Genomic DNA, 21,451 nt, shown 5'->3' with positions numbered 1-21,451 from the left:
GAGGGACAACCATGGATGCTCCAGTTGTTGCATATGCCTGTTAAGATACATACCAAAAGGGGTATTGTACTCAGTGACTGGTCTGATGAGTGCAAGTTCAGGGGAACAATAACATTCTTGGACCTAAATGCCATATCCTCATTTATAAGTTGTGCGACATACAATGATTTCCTACCAAATTAGACACATGATGGATGAAGACCAGATTGGTATCTGTATGCCATCCAAGATCCCTGAACACTGGGTATACTCTTAGGGGTGTATTGTCCATATAGCAGTTTCTAGGGGCAGCCATCTTCCCAAAGGATACTATTTGAATTTCTTGGCAGTGAGTTATAGACTGTGGCTCTGACATCAGTTAGTTGTCTGTTTTATGCCTTTTTAGAGGGTGTTTGTATCACTGGGGTATTCTGTGACTGCACCTATCTTGCAATTGTCTGCATATTTGGTCTGATATTGGCCTTGACTTCATAGAAATAGGTGTCAAAAAGGAGATCCAGCACTGAGCCCTGACAGACTCCACTGTTGACTGGTATCTTTATGAAGATAGATTCTCCTAAGTTCTTGGATCCTAGCTGTAAACCAGCTGGCTATCATGCGGATGATATATCTAATGTTGTGAGATTGTCAGCAATATCTGAGTGGAATAATGCAGCAAAAGTTTTGGCCAGGTTATTAGTGTATACTCTGTTTTTTCCTTGTCCATTGTTTTGGCAACCTTTTTGAAGAAGTCCACCAAAGTGAGTAGGCATGACCTGCCTTGATGAAACCAGACTGGGGTGGATCCAGTCAATGAAGGTTTCCTATGTCATTGTTTATTATTTTCATGATAATTCTTGTATATGATACTAGTCAGAATTATGGGTCTGTAGTTATTCAGATCTGTAGATGGCCTACCTTGTGCAGAGGGATGATAGATACAGTCCTCCATTCACTTGCCATAATGCTAGTCTGAAGGCTGTGGTTAAACAGTGATTCTAGAGATCCTGGTAAGTCATGTTTCATGCTGTTCAGGGGGCATTCTGGAATATTATCAGTGTCCATGTTACAGTGTTCTTGACCTTTGAGAGTGCATTGAGGGTCTGTTCCCTTGTGATAGTTGGGGTGTTATGGTTGATGGTATTTCCTGAGGGGTGTTGGTGGGGAGATGGGGTAAAACTGGAGCAAAATGTGTTGGTCAGTAGATTTGCAATATCTTCCAGTTCAGTATAGGTGGTCCATTTACAACTAGTTCATCACATTGGTGGGTATTGCTTTTGAGGTTGTGGACATATCTGAGGAAAACCTTATAATTGCCATTGGCCAGGGAGGCTATTTTTACTTCAAACTTAGCTTTGGTAGACTTGGGTAGCCCCTTAAGTTGCATGTTTAGATTGATAAGAGAGATTTTACCTTTCTGGGCATTGCACTTCCTAATTTTTGCAATGATTTTCTTTCTTTTGTTATGCAGCATATTGATGTTGGGAATTCAACAGGGTGCTTTTTTTGTTTGTCATGTGCTTTTTCCATGTAAGTGCAGCTGTCTCATAGCAACTATTAATAATAGGAAGCTTGCCCTAGAATAATTCCTAAAAATACCAGGGTCAGCTGGGCCCCGGATTTTATTTTTATTTCAAAATATACAGCTTTATGGTCTGACCTGACCAGTGAGAACATTACACCGGGGAGCGGGATAGAGCATTCAAGTGTGTTTGTGAGGACAAAGTCAGGGATGTTTGTGTCCTTAGTGGGCATGCAGACAATCTGGTCCAGGTTGTTTGTATTAACAAAATACATCAGTCTCTGAGGCTGTTTGATGGTGGTTGTGTATGATTCCTAGTTTATAGCAGGATAGTTAAAGTCACCCATGAATATGGTATTGGGTTAAATGGGGAGTGTTTCTAGCACATGTAAGTAAGAGTTATTGGTTTCATGGGACATACAATGGAACCTATAGCTTGCAAAGGTATAAATGGGACTTTACCTATGGTAATTTCTATGTGGAGGAGCTCGTTTGTCATACTATTTGATGAGTCTTGAGGTGTGTTTGTTTTTGATGAAAATTGAGACCCTTCTACCTGTTGTTCCTTCCTGCCCAGTAACTTGTCTGTATGTGTGAGAGGCGTTATAGCCCTGCACAGATGTCTACATTCTCCAAAGTGAGGAGATCTTTGACAGAGTGGAGTTTCATATTTAGACTCCAGTCATCAATTAGTAGCACCTTCAGACTTTCTTGTCTTCGGTTGGTTTTGCTATGTCGGTAGGTTTAACAGGTTGGCAAAACCAAAAAATGCACTATGGAGGTGGACAAGGCTTTTGCCAACATTTTAAAGCCCAGTGGGGATTGGTTGCAGACCATGCCTGACAAAGTAGAGTGCTATGCCAACTATATCCTCCCAGGCTGACAAGTACTGTACCCGGTTCAAATGTCACCAAAATCAGTTATTAAAATCAATTATTTTCTGATAATTTTGTGGCATCATCCATGGAGAAGGTAGAATGCTGCTCAATGCTAGGTTCATACTGGCTTGGAAAACATAGTTCAAGAGCTCCATCATGTCTCTCTTCATATAGTCCAGGCAAGTATGCCTCAGGTCATTTACTCCCAACATGGACTATAAATGAGTCGTACTGGTACTTGTGGTTCAATGACCTGAGTATGTGACCTGGCAGACTCTGGTCCCTAATAGGTAACTTACCATGACTCTCTCTCTCTCTCTCTTTACTCAGCCTGGTGAGTGGGGCATCTGTGTGCCTCAACATGGAGTCTCCTGTGATCAAAATATTATGTTGTGTGCTGGTATGCCTTATGGGCTTAGAAGTTGAGGCACAATGAGATGTAGCTGTAGGTGCTGTGGTGGGTGTTGCTTTAGTAGAGTGCTTTTAAGGTTGCTGAGTACACCTCCATAATGCAGTTTTAGGCATTGCCAACCTGTTAAACCTTTCTACATAGAAAATGCATGGCAAGTAAATCTGAAGCTGTTACTACTGTGTGGTTTAGTAAGATTACATGTCAGATCCTCAGCATACGCAAGTCTGTGTGTCTGGCCCATACTATCTGTTGTGGGAGTAGTGTGTGTGTGTGTGTGTGTGTGTGTGTGTGTGTGTGTGTGTGTGTGTGTGTGTGTGTGTGTGTGTGTGTGTGTGTGTGTGTGTGTGTGTGTGTGTGTGTGTGTGTGTGTGTGTGTGTGTGTGTGTGTGTGTGTGTGTGTGTGTGTGTTTGTGTGTGTATATGTTTCTGACAATTGGTTTTGTATTATAAGTGCTTGCACATGAGAGCATTGCCTCCAGTGATGTTGTGTAACTAAACCTCTGGCATACTACATCAGTTTGTTTAAGAATTAGGTGGATACATCCGAAAACATGAGGCATCTGCTACATTGCTTCAGGATGTTCATATCCACCAAGCTGGCTACATGCATAGTAAGAAAGTGCATGCCCATTGTTACAGATCCTTACTGCATGTTCTACAAGGGGGTGGTAAAAGAGGGGCTTACATCTTGCTAGATTGATTCCTGTAAAATGTAATCAAGACTATCTAAAACAAAACCCATGAGGGAGGTGCTCCTCAATGTACTTTATGCATCTAAGGACTGATGAAATGTCAGGGGGAGTTTTTAAACAGAAAATTTCAGTTCTAGGAGTAGGCATCTCTACTGGGCACTGTTAACCATTGCTGCTTAATGAGAAGTGTAACTCATACGTGAAAACTTTATACAGGTACAGAAAGTTTCAAAACAAATAAACTAGCCACTAGAAGCCAATCAGAAGCACGGGGGATTTTAAATAGTCATTCTCAGCTCAGAAGAGACTTGGCTTCCACCTGTTGTCTTTAGAGTGCAGACCAAAATCTTCTTAATGTAAAAACACTGTAAGAGGTCACCCGAAGTCCAGTAAAAACCTAGTTAAAACAATAAACCAAACAAAAACGAAGAAGCTCACAAATAAAAAATCAAAAGCACTTACAAATAGATCAAAGTGCAAGAACTCAGCAAATAATACACATATTTACAAACAGCACAAGAATTACAGGATAAAATGCAAAATGGCATTGTCAAGCAAATAGTCAATTTTGGATGGATGTGGATTCAATACACCAGTCAAATGCATTGGTAAAATAGCAGCAGCAGTTGTTTAAAGTGGAAAAACTGCAAAAAATGCATAAATGTAACAGCAAGTCTTATATATGCTGAAAAAGAGTGTAATTTAACACCGTAAAGTACTTATTTAGCAGTAGATGAATCAAGATTGAGCAGGAAGCCTCTGCAATCAATGGAGTCTTTGCAAGTGTGTGGAAAATCTCAGATAATGAGCAAAGCTTATACAGGCACAGGAAGTCTCAAAACAAACTAGTCAAAAGACACATTTTGGACGTATGTTCCTATTTTCAGGTTTGATTTACTCCTTCACCCAGTTTTCTGAATCCCTTCTCATTATACATGATTTTTGAAGCTGGCTAGTAGACAGAAAACCACACTACATGACTAACATACAAATGTCACTGATACTAGGGAAAGAAGACACACATCTTACATCTCACTTTTTCAGACAGAAAAATAAATGACATTGTGTGGTAGCATTTTGTAATAAAGTTCATTAAAGTCTACAGATTGTACCCTTTCTGCATGACAATGTGCTTATGTTTTCCATCATTTTGTCACTCTTTTTTTTTGTATCCCCCATTCCTACTGAAGCAGGAAGTTATGTGCTATTTGCATTTGAATTGTTATATTAAGTAGATGCCCAGATTTTTGGCTGGATGTACCTCCTTTTCAATGGCGTTTGTACCTACCTTCAACATCTGCAGGGTGAGAAGTATGAGACAGTCCTTGCCCACATCATACTGTATAGGCTACACACCACTGCTAAATGAAAATGTAGTCAAGGACCTGTATACCTCGGCTGGTAGGCTCCCTCTCTTTCAACCATCACATGACAATGAATGTCAGGAAATCATTTTATTTATCTTGAAAGAGGTAACCAGCCCATTATCCATAGCATTAATTAGGCCAATAATTGACTCCAATGTCCCCCTTTAGGATGTATCTCACTAAACACATCAAACTATTAAAGACCTAAAAGGTTCCTAACTATAAAGATTACAAGCCTAAAGTATATGACCTACCAAGCGAGGCTAGTAGCTCCATCCATTTATTCAGTGTCTTACAAACTTTTGAGAAAACATCTCTGTCTCCTTTTCCATGCCATTAGAGATTCACTTCTGCTGGACCTCATGTTTCTCTGCAAGTCCATTAAATCCACCAGTGCTTGAACCAGAGGCCTAAATCTTCACTAGCAGATAAATAAAACATTGTGGAATGACAAGTTTTTAACCTGACAGTCCATATGGTGTCAGATAAAATTAGAAGAAATTTTAAACTGGTATTCAGAGGAACAACACAACAGCAAAGATGATATATAGGCAAATATATGAATAAGTATTTTCTCTTTGAGAAAGTTCTAGATACCTAGAAAATCATTAAGAAGAATGTTTGATTGGTAAAAGACTATAGGGGTTTAGAAATGCATGTCACAGCCATAGGCAATGCAACATTTCAGTGTTTGAAGGGGCTGAATATAATCAATGCAGCCTCCTTCTCCAGTCAGTGTAACTGTTAAGATGTTACCTAGCAACATCTGAAATGAAGTGCTTCGTGAGAATAGTTGTCATTACGGTGGTGCAGCATTTAGCACTGTCACCTCACAGCAAGAAGCTCTCTGGTTCGATTCTCGGCTGGACCACCTTCTGTGCTGAGTCTGCATGTCCTCCCTGTGGTTGAGTGACATTTAAAGACATGCAAGTAAATGTGTGTGTAAATGGGTGTGCCTTCTTTGAAGGTTGGGTGCTGGGCTGACAACCTGTCACTGTAAAAATCCACAGAAAATCATAAGCGGACTGGTGATCTGCTGTGGAGACCCCTAACCAGGAGAAGCTGAAATACATTGCTTACTCAATCAAAAATGTATATCTATACATATATAAGAATTTGTAGATGCACTTTGAACAGTTTGGCATTTTTGCCCATGCAGCTACAGTCAACACTTCCACGTTTTTATCAAACACAGATTAAATGCATAATGTTCCAATATAATATTAATACATCAGAATGTGTGTGCTTTTTACATCAATCTATAATACATTGCCAGGAACACAGAAATGGAATATTGCACAACCTTAGTGTACAAAACAGGCCTGTTCTCATTAAGTAGCACTTTACTGAAATAGTATCTTATTTCAATTATTTAGTGCTGACATTTGCCAGCATTGTTTCCCAAGACCCATTTTAATGAGGAACACAAACCAGCTATAAGAATATGACATGATTCTGCCAAAAAAGATGTATTTTTCAGCCATTGATGAACCTGATAGCATTCTGTAGACCTTTAATGCAACCTTGATGAATGTATTTTTACTAATTTATTTATTATATATGTCAAATGCATTTTGTTAATGACTGGAATTCATTACACTTTATTGAATACTATGGTCTGTTTTTTTTTATTTTTTTTTTCAGTGACCATGGACCTCTGCTATCGGTATGTTCTTCAGTTTTGACGTTTGAAAGATGAAGACATATGAATTAGGCCAGTGTCTGCATGGCATACTATGGTCACAGTTCACTTGCTTTATCAATACACCATGCTATCAGATGCATGCATGGATTTGCCAGAGTGTGTTCATGCACTTTGTTGAGGCTACATGTTGACAGGCCTCCTATGAAATTATACAAAAATTCTTTGACAGATACAGTGCAGTAAGGACACGTGATATTGACTTCCATTCAGAAATCTGAGAAGTATCCTAAGCCTTTTATCCTCCTCATGTAAAGAATACGTAGGGTATCCTCTGGGTTTCATTTGTTTAATTGCATTTCTAATAGGCACTGCTAAAATAATTGCTGCAACAACACTGGAGCTGTGGTGAGTTATATAGATGAGAATGTTGCAGTAGTGTCGGTCTTTGGCAGAACAGGTCAATAGCTGTGAGATTTTAGTGCAAATATAACAATACAGCACAGTGGCAGAAACAAAAGCAATTACTTAACCCTAGCAAACAGCATGAGGCATACATAGTACATGGTTATATAATGGATGTACAAGTATATGTGACTTTATGATAGCCACTCACATGTAAATATAGGATGAGAATCCAGAAATAGAAACAGGAATATAAAATACATAAATTACATAGCAGAGAACACTGTTTCCTCATGTGCTGTCCAAAAGAGGAGACACATGGAATATGACTGTCACAGCCTCATTACACCACATCCCCAGTAGACATAGAAACTTCAGGAAAATGGCTGTACTCTGGGGGTCCTCACAACTACAACAATAAGAAAGTAAATACATAGAAGTAACTGGGGAGATGGACAGACTCCCACCATAATTTACCCCCCCAAAATACCAAAACATGTAACTGTGAACATACAAGGCAGCAGGATGCAGTGAGCTTCTGTCTAAAGTAGTACCTCCTGCATGGATTACACCTATATTATGGCAATGTATACCAACAACCAGAATGTAGCCTTCCTACATGTGTATGTACCCTAAGTACAGCACACCAGTGAATACATGCATCAACCAAGCACTGAGGTAAGCAAACAGTTACACAGAAGGTAAACCTTAGTGATAAAGATGATCAACAGTTCAGCAACAAATGCTGGCAGTTAACATTGCAGTCTATAACAGTGCCTTGCACAAAATAAATAAGTACAATATAAAAGTTATACCATGCTTGGTTATGGGTGTGAATATATGACACAAACAGAACTTAGCAGCTACAGTGTGTTTTGTGTGACAAATGTGCTCTAGAGCATAGCTGGCATCTACCCACAGGCCCTATGTAGTCATATAGTAAATCAGTGCATGCAACTGACACCCTACAGTGCAAAGCTAAACAAGTGTGCAACAATACAGAGAAGGGTTACATGCTGTGGGCTCATCTGAAGGCCCTGTGCTTATAGCCTCTCTGGAGAAAAGATCCATTTAACACATAGCTGCCAGGCTGTAAACCTGTAGGAATAAAAGGATAAACCTACACAGATAAAATTTGAACTACCCACATAACTTAAGTTGTGTTTGCAGAATGCCACCACATTAGTTCCCTATTGAAATGTCAGCACTCGAAATGGAAGTGCCAACAAGCCAAATTAAAAAAAATACCAGAAACCCAGGAACTGAGTGAATTTTGAAGATCTCTCTTTTCCTTTCAACTTCTTTCTTGCAGGAAGGCAAGCCCCTGCACCTCCCAATGTGAAGAGCAAGTGCCCCACACCCCCTGAACTTATATATACTAATCCCGATATCACCATACCTTAACAAAAACACAATAATCTGAGACATGGCCATCTCAGACTTAGTATATGTAAGTCTATTTTTCAGCCATTCATTCTCTTTGCTTCAGGGCCTGGTCTAGTGGGTCTTGACATTTCAAATGGTTACTCCACTGAGCTCAAATCATAGGAGTGATGTGAAGGTTCTAGAACTCAATTCAGGCCTGCCTGCTGGAACAGTCAGTGAAGTGTACCTTGTGATGCCCTCACAGAATGGAAAAGCAAGGCTGGCTATTGATTGCTACCTTGGCATAAGGAGGAGAATACAAGACATCCATTCCTACTGGTGATGCAGCCGGAAACTTACAAGAAAATGTAAGGACAGCCTAATCATGTCCACAATCATCAATGGAAGGGAGATACCTTGGAATTCTACCTTTTGTGCCCATTTTGCTGATGCAACAGTGAGGGGGATAGCTGATGCAAGCCACTTGCGTGAAAAGGCATCTACAGATTGGATAATCCAGGTGCAATAGTGCAAGGCATGAAAATGAACATAACAGAAAAAGTAGTACTGAAACTATAATACAATAAAGCATGTCCTCTGTCAGTGGCCACCAGGTAACACAGAAAGCTGCAATAACACAACTGACTACCTTAACGCCAATAAAAGAGTTAAATGAAGCACAGTACATAATAAGGATGTATTCCTTCACACACTGACCAGTGTTTTCCAAAGGAAATGCAATAGTATTGCTCTTATTGTCAATGGAAGGCACTGTGTAGGATCTGTCAAACTCAGATTCTCCTTTTTATCCACAGCACCTTTCCAAACAAGGGCACCATGACCTTCTACTAGCTATAGTTGTTTCACAAAGCTATAACACTTGCTAGTATCAAGTGTAAAATGCTGTTAGCATACTGTATCATGGCCAGTAAGAACATGGCTGCCTTCAGAGCAGTGGTGGATGCCCTGCTGGGCACAGATTAGAAGGACAATTCTCCTCATTAGTCAAAAATTCATGATTTGCCATTTTGAGAAGGCATCAAGATGTGTAGTGTAGCTAGATTTTCCAGAGCATGAAACAAGTGTTGTAATTTTTAATTTTTTTATTTTGTATGCATCATATTGAGACAGGTGTAGTGATAGTTAGTTTGGTAGTCCTCTACTGGAGAAAAATCCTTTGCCATGTTTACCATTATTGGTGGTAAATAAAGACTTACTGATGACGATTGTACTTATGTAGTTGGCAGAGCTTGGAGAACTGTTGTTACATATATTAATGACTGGGCTAATGAGATAAATAATAGTAGGCAAATTGCTAATAGAACATATTTAGGAAAGGAAGTGTTTACTGTCAGTAAATATAACTCAGCTCTTATTAAACATGATACTACCAATGGCGACTTTGGAATTTGGGATGCAGGTATTCAGCTATCTGATGATTTAGAGAATGTAGAGGAAAATAAAAAAGAAAAAAGAAGAAAGTTCGCAAGTAAGAAAGAAAAAAAAGAAACTGATTGATGTCTTTAAAGCAAAGAGAATACATAATAAAAAATAACACTGCTTTGGTACTTAACACACAAATTACGGTGAATGATAACATTGTTCCATCAGAAAACCTTCAGTCTACATAAAAAGGCGTCATTTTTCAAAAAAGAGAAAGTAGAAAAAAAGAGGCAAGGGGCAAGTGAAAAGGAAGAAATCAAAATTGTATTTGGAAGGATGGGAGAACATTACAGTAAAAGGAAGACAAGAAAGACAGATGTTGACAACTTGGCTCAAGCTGTGGATGTATAAAGCCAGTTGGATAAGCAATGCATGCCTGCAAATGTAATAAGCAATGAAAACAGTTTGATTAATAAGACTATTGGTGATGAAGCTCATTCCTTTGTAGCAATTGCTAGCACAGATAGTGAATTAGAAGTTGAAGAGTCTTCAGATCTGGTCAGAAATGATATACTTGTAATCGGAGATTCAATTATTAGAGAAATCAGTACTTAAATTTGCAGAAAAGATAATATACATCAACACTGAATGGTGTTATGCTTGCCAGCAGCAAAAATACAGGATATGAGAAAAGACCTTAGAATGCTTTAATGTTAAGAAGTATGAATCTGTTTTTATTCAGGTCAGTACAAATGATCTCAACCACAAGGACTCTCTGATAGCCCTCTTAGATAGTACAGCTTGTACAGACGTTGGGACATATTTTTCAGAAGTCACATATAGAAAGGAAAGTCAGGCCACAGAGAATTAAAAGATTTTTTGGATAAATACCTACAAGAAGAATGTCCCATTTTAATAAATGGAAATGTGTAGAGCATCACAGCCTAATTTGTGGCATACATGTTCAGACAGGATGGTGTGTACTGTCAAGACCAGGGAAAAGAATATTTGCAGAAGATATATTGCAATATTTGAAACACAAAACAGTATTTTTGCCAGGTCAAAAATGTAACAGTTCACAGATGTCAGCATTTGATGCTTCTCTGGTGGCTGTTAATGCTAAGAGCATTATTTGAAGAAATTCACTGCATTCGCACAAGATCGACGTTGTCATTGTTTGTGAAAAAACGGTTAAAGAAAAATGACTGAAAACCAGTTCTGTCAGGGTATAAATATTTTTACTCTAACAGACATTCTAACAAAACAAAATCAGGTGGAGGTGTTATGCTAGAGATTAAAGATTGTTATGAGACCTGTGATTACATGTTCAAGTGATAACACCAATACATTACATTGTGTAACTGTGAAAATAAAGACAACCCTGGAACATATAACAATTGTTGGAGTGTATAGACCACCAACGTCGATTGCAGATGACCTAAAGGAATTCATATATTTCTTGCATGAAACACAGGAGGGAAGAATAATAGTGGCTGGGGACTTAAATTTACCAGAAACAGACTGGAATAATGTTGATTCAACATTACTAAGGAAATTATATAAAACTTGTATTCAGGAACAGCAGTTACTTCAGATTGTAAAAAAGCCTACCAGGAAATGAAACATCCTAGACATTGTTTGTGTACCTAAAGAAATTACTGTTACTTCATGTGCAGTGATCATGGGGTTATAAACAAAGATTACATTGTTGCTAGACAATTCTGCCAAACTGATCTCTAAACCAATGCACAGAAAATTAATAACAGATTAGATGGAAGCAAAATAGTCATTACTTAAATCTAAATGGAGTGATATATTCCGTGAAAAAATTGCAGAAGGAAAGTGTCAAGTTTTGAAAGAGAAATTGATTGAATGCAAAAAGTAAAAAAAAATGTTTAACATCAGGATCTAGGCAGACAACAACAGTAGGTTATATTTCCATCAAAACAAGATACTTGATTAATGTGAGAGACAAAAAATATAAGAAATGGAAAAGATATTGAACCATAGCTTTGAAAACTGAAATAAACAAACTGGGCAGGCAAATTCAACACATTGCGAGACAAAATCAATAAATATTTGAAGAAAATGTATATAAAGATGTTGAGCATAATAGGAAACCATTTTAGAACTACATAAGATGTGATAAGAGAAAAGACATACAAAATGATAAACTGTGTGTAGATTGCACAGTTTATTCTGAGACATGATGGATTACAGGTATGTTTACAAAATCTTATGCAAAACAGTTTGGCCCCACAAAGGGGGTGAGAAATTATCTTAGTAACAGCCATTTAACCCATCAAATTAGATTATACAACAGTAATTAAATTAATCCTCAACTTACATCCTCACCCATATAACCTGTATCTACCTCCTTACTAATATACCTCACCATATAAGCATCCAGGGTCTATATTATGACATCGAAAATCCGTATCATCGAACACCACAACACCAACACACATAGCCCAAACCGCAAATACGCCGGAGCCCCTAAACCATGAATTTTCAAATCTCGAACCGTCATAGTCGGCCAACACCACCATACGCTACATAATACATACCCAAACATAATAAATAAAACACATACATATGCTAACCAAACCCTACTTCTAACCCTACACTAAACCTTACATACATTACTATTTATGCACTTACCTTAACCTGCACCCTAACCCTAAGGTCTGTAACTATCGCACACTTACCCTACAGACATATACCCAAACAAAACAAATAATTCACACACATACAATTAACAAAACCCTACTTCTAACCCTACATTAAACCTTACATACATTACTATTTATGCTCTTACTTTAACCCACACCCTAACCCTAAGGTCCGTAACTATCACACACTTACCTTACTGAGCTATACCGCAGATGGGCCAACCATGACACTTCGACATTTCATGTTTCGCGGTTTTGAATGTTTGCCATTACCATAGCTCGTGCTATACATGTCGGTGTTGTGGTTTTCGCTGAAATGGGATTTCGATCTCGTAATATAGATCCAGCATCCAAGGTACTCAGGGAAAAATGGGTTGGGTTTCTAGACTTATAAAGAATCTGGGTGTCATTAGCCTAGTAAAAACCTATGAATCTATAAAAAGAACTACACAAATGGACAGAAACAAAGCACAGGGAGGAGACAGAATTAGTAATAAGGAACTGAGAACATTTCAGCATAAACTTACAGTGCTATTATATCTGTTATTCAATGCGTCATTTAAATATGGGGAGATACCTCAAGATTGGATTCTGCTTAAATCTTTTTTCCCCAACTTTTATATCTAACACATACATTTCATTCATTGTAAAATATATCCCCCTACCTTTACTGCATCACCTAAACCTTTACTTTTCTCTTTATTTAAAGCCATCCCTATCACGTCTAGACACACATTTGTGCAAATTATTACTTCTTTTATCCAAATTTTCTTTTTTGCAATTATTGTAATGTCATCAGCACATGTTAACAGAACTGGAATTCTCTATGCCTTCAGGTGCTACATACCTCACAGCCTTCATTTTGTAATTTATTTCACATACTATCACATTCATAACTAATGCAAAGAGTATACAAACCATTGGGCATCCCTGTCTTACACCATTTTTCATATGCACCGCTTGGCTTAACCAGTCATTTACAAGTATTTTCACTGTATTATTACAATACACTGACATACATAATTTCCTAGCTTTCTGATTTATATTATTTTATTTCGCTATTACCCATAAGATTTCATGTCCAGTTTTATCAGATGACTTATTAAGGTCTCCTATCATGATTTTTGCTTCTTCTTTTTTATTTATAATATCTTCCACAACTTCTCTAGCTATCAATAATAATTCTTGACAACCTTTCCCCTTTATCCCTTTATACTATATATATATATATATATATATATATATATATATATATAAATAATCTTCCATAATATTTTCCATTTTAGTTTGAAATCTGTTTTATATTATTTTCATAAAGATCTTATAATCATTATTATTGAGTAATATCAGTCTTGAGTTTTTTAATTGTCTTCTATCTTCTTTCTTCCATATGAATTTAAGTATTCCACTACATAATTCTTTATAGATAAAACCTTCATTTAACCATTCATTCAAAACCTTTAAAACAATTTCTTTGCCAATGCCATACATTTTCATACATTTCATATCCTATTCCATCTGATCCTGCAACCAAATCTATATTTACTTGTCCTTATACGTCATCTAGCTCATTTAAAGAAATATCTTTTTCCAACTTTATCTTTTTCTGTTAACTTTTTTTTACTTTCTGTCTTTTCACAATCTTTTTTCATTAAACATTCCTTGTACATATTGTACTACACTATTAATAATCATACCTGAGTTCTTTCTAGTTCTCCTTTTACATTTTATTTCTCTCATTACACTACCATCTTCCTTGACTAATCTGCTTAAGTCACTCAATACTTCTCTTTTTTTCTTGTAAAAATATCTTTGCTTATATAACATTTCTTGTATTTTTCATTGTTTACTTTCATATATTTCTTTTTCTTTGTCAAAGTACTTTCCATCATTATGTTATGAATCTTCCAGTGCATCATTATATGTTTTTTATATTTTTCTTTCTCTACTTTTCTCATCTCATTTTACCACTGCACAAACGTTTTTTATATTTTTCCTCATATATCATTGACCATTCAGACTAATTTTTATAAAATGTTCTCATAGCAATAATGTCTTTCCTTAACTGTATTACTAATCTCTTTCCTTCTTCATTCCACGCTTTCCCATTTATCATTTTTATTAATTTGCTTAATTTTTATATATTCCTTGTTTTCCATTATCTCTAGCCATATTGCAAAATAATCATAAAATCCTATTTCAACTATAACCCCTTCTCTTACAACTAAACCTTCTGATACTACAACATAAAGTATTTCAGTTCTATATATACTCCATTTGTAAGTACATGAATTTTTATCCCAAAGTTTTAACTTACCACATCTTATAACGGGCCTATATTATATGATCGACATTTGAAAATGTTGAACCGTAATTAATCGACACCAAAATGTCGAACGCTGAGTTTGTTGAACAGTCAAATAACTGATTTCTTTCCAAGGGAAAGAAATTGGTTGACTGTCCTTTCCCCGACTGCAGTGTGGTTGCGGAATTAGAATATTTAGTGGGGTTGTGGGGGGCACTTAAATACATTTATTTTTATGTGTTATCGTTTGTTGGCCATCTGATTTCTTTCCCTTGGAAAGAAATTGGATATTTGGCAATTCTACAAATTCAGCGTTCAACATTTTGGTGTCGACTTATTGTGGTTTGACATTTTCAAATGTCGATCATATAATATAGACCCCTTATAACTGCTAACATTTCTCTTGTATCATTTCCTCTCTTTTTCTGCTTGCCTCTTAAATTACAATTAATGTCTTCTGTTATTATAATATTCATATTTAGCACTACACAGTCTACAATCTGATGAAATAAGCTTTCCCTTCTTTACAGTTAGTATAAGCATATACTGTTATAATTCTATGTTCTTGATCTTTCCATTTTAAATCTACATTGATTAATCTTTTTTGCTAAAGATGCATCTGATATCTTTATTGTATTTCTATAGAATATGGCTATTCCAGAACGGCTTTCATTTCCCAAATTCCAGATTAACTTTCTTCCTTATAGTTTCACTGTTTGTAATCTTTATTTGTTAAAAATAGTGGGTTTTCTAATAAAATTTCATCTACATCAAATGTATCAGACGACACCAAAATCCCATTCTTCTTGCTACATTCTTAATACTATTCACATTTACAGAAAGCGCTCTAAAATTTTCATTTTTCATTTTCATAAGTTCATAGCTATTTACTAGGCTATATTTCTTAATAGGCCATTCCCACCCTAGTCATTTGCCCTCCCAAAAGTGAGAATCAAATGCTATACCTTCTGTCTGGTAGTCAAACACCTTAACCATTACACCAGCTTTAATTATTAGATGTATGTATATATGTGTGTGTGTGTGTGTGTGTGTGTGTGTGTGTGTGTGTGTGTGTGTTTTTTTTCCCTTTAACTGCGGTGGTGGTGCTGCAGTAGCATTGTCGCCTCACAGTAAGACGTTATGCCATTCGATTCTCAGCTAGACTGTCTTCTGTGTGGAGACATGCATGAATGGGCATAACTTCGTTGAAGGTTGTGCATCAGAGCTGGCTACTTGGCACGTAAAAATCTACTGCCAATCATTAGCGGACCAGAGTTCCGCTGTGGCGACCCCTAACCAGCAAAAGCCGAAAGACACAACAACATATACAGTTCCTTTCTTTTTTATTTTGTACTTATCCATTTACATCTTCTTTTTCTGTCTTTTACCCGTTTTCTTTTACTACCTCCCAATTTATGTTGTCTTTATCACTTATTTCAGAACCTTCTATGTCCTCTTTATTATTTTTTTTTTCATTTAATTTTTCTTCTATTTCTATTACTTCTAAAATTTCTTCTCATTCTTTTTCTTTTTCTTTGCTCTTATTTTCATTTTTGCAATCCATCATAAATGTCCAATTTTGTTACATTTATAACATTTCAATTCATATTCTCTTTTGCATCATGTCCCATTCCCCCACATATATAACATTTTCTTTTGTCACAGTTAATAACAAAAGTCCTTCTTTTCCATAAAAAACACATTTTGAGTTGTCCCCAGTATTTTATGATGCCCCTGTCCTCCACATTTATCATGCTTGGTATACGTATCATTTTTTTTTTCTTTTTCTGTTTTAAACACTATATTATAATACCATCCACCCCTTTTGTCATAAATGTTTGCAATACCCAGAAGTTCTTTACATAAAGTTTTCAAATGTCCTTTCAACATATTTCTTTCCACCTCTGTTCGAAATTGTACATGAATTTTCTTTTTTGTTTCCCTCTTAAATGCTTTTAATGAATATAGATTCCATGGCTTACATTCTTTCTTTTTTTCATATTCTGTAAATTAATTTTCCATTGAAAAAAACAGTCTTGAATATAATGTTACAAAATGTCTCTTTGTTAATAAGAATAAATGCTTTTACTTCCTGTGATCTTATACCCAAAGGAGCTATTTAATTGTTTTACATTTCACACCCATTCATTTCTTTGTCTTTTTACTTTTGAATCCTTACTACGTACTTCTGTTTTTCATTTTCTTCTGCTTCTTTTCTGCTACCCCCTTTTGCTTTATTTTACTTTCTCTGCATATGTTTTCTTTTGTATCTCACCACTATTCTTCAGGATTGTCTCTGCATCCTCATTTTGTATTTTCTTCATAATCCCCTTCCCTGCAGGAAACATCTTCATTATCTGGTTCACTCTTCATTACCATTTCATTAAGGAAGTCATCCCACGATCCTCTCAACTGGAGGGTTGTAATTATATATCTAACATTAATAAAACAAAAGTCCAATGATAGTAACTGAGAATCAGGCACTGAAACCCCAGCGAACTGACAGAGAATTCATGTGTAGTCCACAGATAATCCACTGAATTTATTATGTATTTCCACGACCAAGTAAAAAAATATAAAACCAAAAAACATAAAACTGAGTCAACATATAAAACTGGGTCAACGTACGTAAAACGCTTTTCGCCCGGATCTTAGACAAACAGTTCCATACCCAGCGATAAAATTCAAATAGTTACAAAATAAAAAATTTGACCAATCAAACCCAGCTCCGTACTTAACTAGTTCTTAAAGGAATAACCTTAATATTACAAGCAAGCATCAAACCTACATTGTCAATTGCTGTATAGCTTACACATTAAGTTATTTGAACTTCTCTGCCTACCTTGTTACAAATCAACAGGAGTAGCATCAATCGCACTTCATAGTAGTAACTAATAATAAATTTAATCTTTAGAGCAAGAAACAGTTGTTAAACCTGGCATGCTAAAACGTTGTTACTGCTAGAGTCCCGTAACTCCTTATGTTAGCCTTAATGATTCACTTGTTGATATTGTGGTGAGTTGGGATAGTGAAAGGACGTAGCGTATCTATTTACTAATCTGAAAGATGGTACCAACACCACATATAGAGTACTTTGTTCGAAGTTGACTATAGAAGCTGTTCTAATAAAATTCGAACTCCGTACTGTGGTGTTGGTTACGCTCGTGTATTTGTGACAAGATAACGTGCTTGTTACTTAGTTAGCTCCCCTATCACTAATTTAAGTTTACATACTTAACATCTTACCATTGATTTATGTTATCATTATCGGTAGCTAAAACAATGGTGTATACAGGCTACTAATATCAGTGAGTTAATATTCATGTTAAAATGATGTCCTATTGCCTAAAACTTATTAACCCAACCACTCATTAGTACAAAGTAGGGTCGAGTTAGTAAACACCCATCCTGTAAGGTATACTGTTAACATTACTTCAAACATATCTTTTTTACTATGACTTTTATGACTCATCAGGTAGCTCCCTCCTAGGTTGGTCATAAAGTTCATAGAGATGCTAAATAATTGTAGGGATGTGTAAATCACTAATATTTGTTGTATAAGCAGTACTAAACAAGTGGGGACTATCTGCCATATCTCAATAGGCTACTAAAACTGACAATTTGGCAACAACGTTACAGATGATCTATCTCCAAAGGCTCCTTAATTTTAAAATACATGTTATAGAACATGTTTCATTAAGGCCTGGATCCATAAATGCTCATAAGCGCAACTGCCAACTTAGTTCCCTTTTCTCAAGCAGGAGTTTAATATGACTGTCGTTGAGGGACCTAACTCCTATGCTATTGTTATTTATTTGGCAAATCACCATGAATTTGAATTTATGTCCACTGTTCTGTTCACAGTGTTTAGCTAGAGCGTTTTCACATTTCTTCCTGCTAATTGCGTATAAATGCTCGTATATTCTGTCCCTCAAACGACGGTCTGTTTTCCCTATATAGAATGATGTACAATGTTGGCGTTGGGCTAAATAGACTATGGACCTTGTATTACAATTAAAAACATCCCAGATAGCAAAAGTTTCTTTTCTGACTGTAAAAGTATTTGAAGTGTCTATAAAGGGGCAGTATTTACATGCCCCACATTTATGTGTACCCAAATTATTTTTCTTCACTTTACATTTAGTTTCCAGTAAGTTTTTCATGTTTAGTCCCCTCCTAAATGTGATAGTTGGAAATTGTTCAATTTTACTGGAAATATCCTTATCTAATGATAAGCAAAACCAGTATTTTCTTACTATTTTCTGGATGTCGATAGCTTCCGGGCAATAAGTGAATGTAAAAGCCAGGGAAAAGTTTTTAGTTTCCGTCAAGTTGTTAATAGTACTCGTTTCATCCCTGATGCTAGATTCTTTTTGTCCGCAGACACTATTAGTTGCAATATCAACTGTATTTATTAAATCAATTGTTGGATTTCCATTTAGTATAGGTCTATATGTCCCGTTACTCCTCTTTGTTTTAACCTCTTCAAAGATGTCCCTTAAGAATTTACTAGGGTACCCCCTATGGGAAAACATTGTGTATAGTAAGTTACATTCCTGTTCAAAATCCTCATTTGTAGTTATCATCTTGGCCACTCATATGAGCAGGCCTTTCACCACCGATTTCTTTTGGTGGTGTGGGTGTAAACTTGTAAAGTGTAGGAATGTATTCGAATAAGTACTTTTTCTATAAATTTTTGCTGTATATCTACCTTCTCGTACATTTTTACTCAATTCTATGTCTAGGAAGCTTATCTTTGACTCCTGGAAGTTTTTTTGTGAATTTTAGAAAAGTACTTGTGGAATTAAGGAAAATGACAAGTTCCTCAGCCAAATTACTATCTCCATCATTTACGTACGTTGACCCAGTTTTATATGTTGACTCAGTTTTATGTTTTTTGGTTTTATATTTTTTTACTTGGTCGTGGAAATACATAATAAATTCAGTGGATTATCTGTGGACTACGCGTGAATTCTCTGTCAGTTCGCTGGGGTTTCAGTGCCTGATTCTCAGTATATATCTAACATTGTCTGACTCATCTCCATCAAATAGATTTCTTTAAAACATCTCCTCAGAATCTTGCACACATTTTCTGGTGTCGATACTTGCCTTCTCCTCCATTTCTCTCACCACTCCATGATCTCTTTCTCTCTCCATCTTCAGCCCTATTTCTCCAGACCAGGTCACCTCTGCACCTGGAGAAAGAAAACAGATTTCTTTGAAACATCTCCTCAGAATCTTGCACACATTCTCCATTCTCAATACTTGCCTTCTCCTCCATTTCTCTCACTACTCCATCTCTCCATCTTTATCCCTGTTTCTCCAGACCAGGTCACCTCTGCACCTGAAATGAAAACAGAAAGTGCTCCTGAAAAATGGGTCCTGCTCACAATACCACCTCAGGTTTCTCCTTAAAAAGAGGCTATTAGCCTAATGTGACTAACCCAGTGAACAAAAGGTACATAAATAAATAAATAGAATGTAGGCTTGTATGTAGGTATGTATGGAGGTTATAAAACATTTAGCCCTCAGCTTCCTGGAGATTGAAAAGATAAGTGATGGATACAGAACCATTCACTATGATTTCCTCCACAAGGCTGATATACTGCTATGGTTTATAGAAGGGCAATACACTTTTGGGTGACATAAACAATATAGTACTTGACATGCAAAGCTAAGTCATATGCCTCCCCAGTACACTTCCCACCTTCTGGAATATAGCTAAGCAAAACTTGGGTAGAGTTTATAGAGTCTAGAATATAAGAGAGACATGGCACTGCCATATGTGATGCTATATAGTTGACAGCATGTTTCTGTGGGGTTTTCTTTATATCTACTGCAGTGTGAGTGGGAATTTATGGATCTATATTATTTGCACGAAAACTGAATTGTGTGAACATGTATTGAGCGACACATAAAGAGCGAATATTCAAATTATCGAAGGTATGAACAGAGACCGCCATATGGAATTCTTCCCTTTGCTTCAATGGAGTGCGATCTCGGAGATGGTATATTTAAGTAAGGGGGTGTGCAGGGTGCAGGGGGGCTTGCACCCCTGCATACAACAGTTAGTGACAGTGTTTGTTTGTTGGTTCTGTAATGTTTGGAATTCGATGTTTTGGGCTTTCGCCCATAATGTGTCACTCAATACTTGTTTGTGCGATTCAGTTTTCGTGCATATAATATAAACCCGGAATTTATAGCAGAGATGTAAGGAAAGCCTAATCAATAATATGGCAATGGCCACTAAATGTAAGGGTTGCCCATGAGGACTGCTTATAACTGGTACAGGCAATGTAGCATGGTGATGACATTGTTTGGAAAGTCACAGCAATAGCATCCTATTTCACACTGTGATACTGAGAACAATAAAGACCAGTTACCATGGCCAAGGTCTTCACCTCTCATGCACAAGGTATAAGGTTCAAGCCTGATTTCTGGCCAGTGCTAATATAGCGCTTGCATGCTCTCTCTACATCTCTGTGGGGTTCCTCCCACCTCACAAAAACATTCTGAATGTTTCCATCTCAAATTAACCCAAGAATGGAGACATGAGCAACAGAACAGACTCAAGATTCTGCCTATATGGAGAAGAGTTGTATAGAACACCCACTTTGGGCATCAACCATAATTCACAGTATCATCTCAATAGGAAAACATGGACCACATACTGCATGTCACGTCAGGCCTTGCTACTCAGTGGTGTAAAAATTGGCCCTAGGTGATTTGGTCATGTTGACTAATTTTGCCAAAAAATGGGCATTGGTATTTGCTGGTGATAAGCAGGATGAAGACACAACCTAATCCATCCTACATCAGGGACCCAAGT

The sequence above is a fragment of the Protopterus annectens genome, chromosome 1.part0 (assembly GCF_019279795.1).
Source record: "Protopterus annectens isolate FY-2018-M chromosome 1.part0, PAN1.0, whole genome shotgun sequence".
Taxonomy (NCBI): domain Eukaryota; kingdom Metazoa; phylum Chordata; order Ceratodontiformes; family Protopteridae; genus Protopterus; species Protopterus annectens.
Note: the sequence above shows the minus strand (reverse complement) of the source record.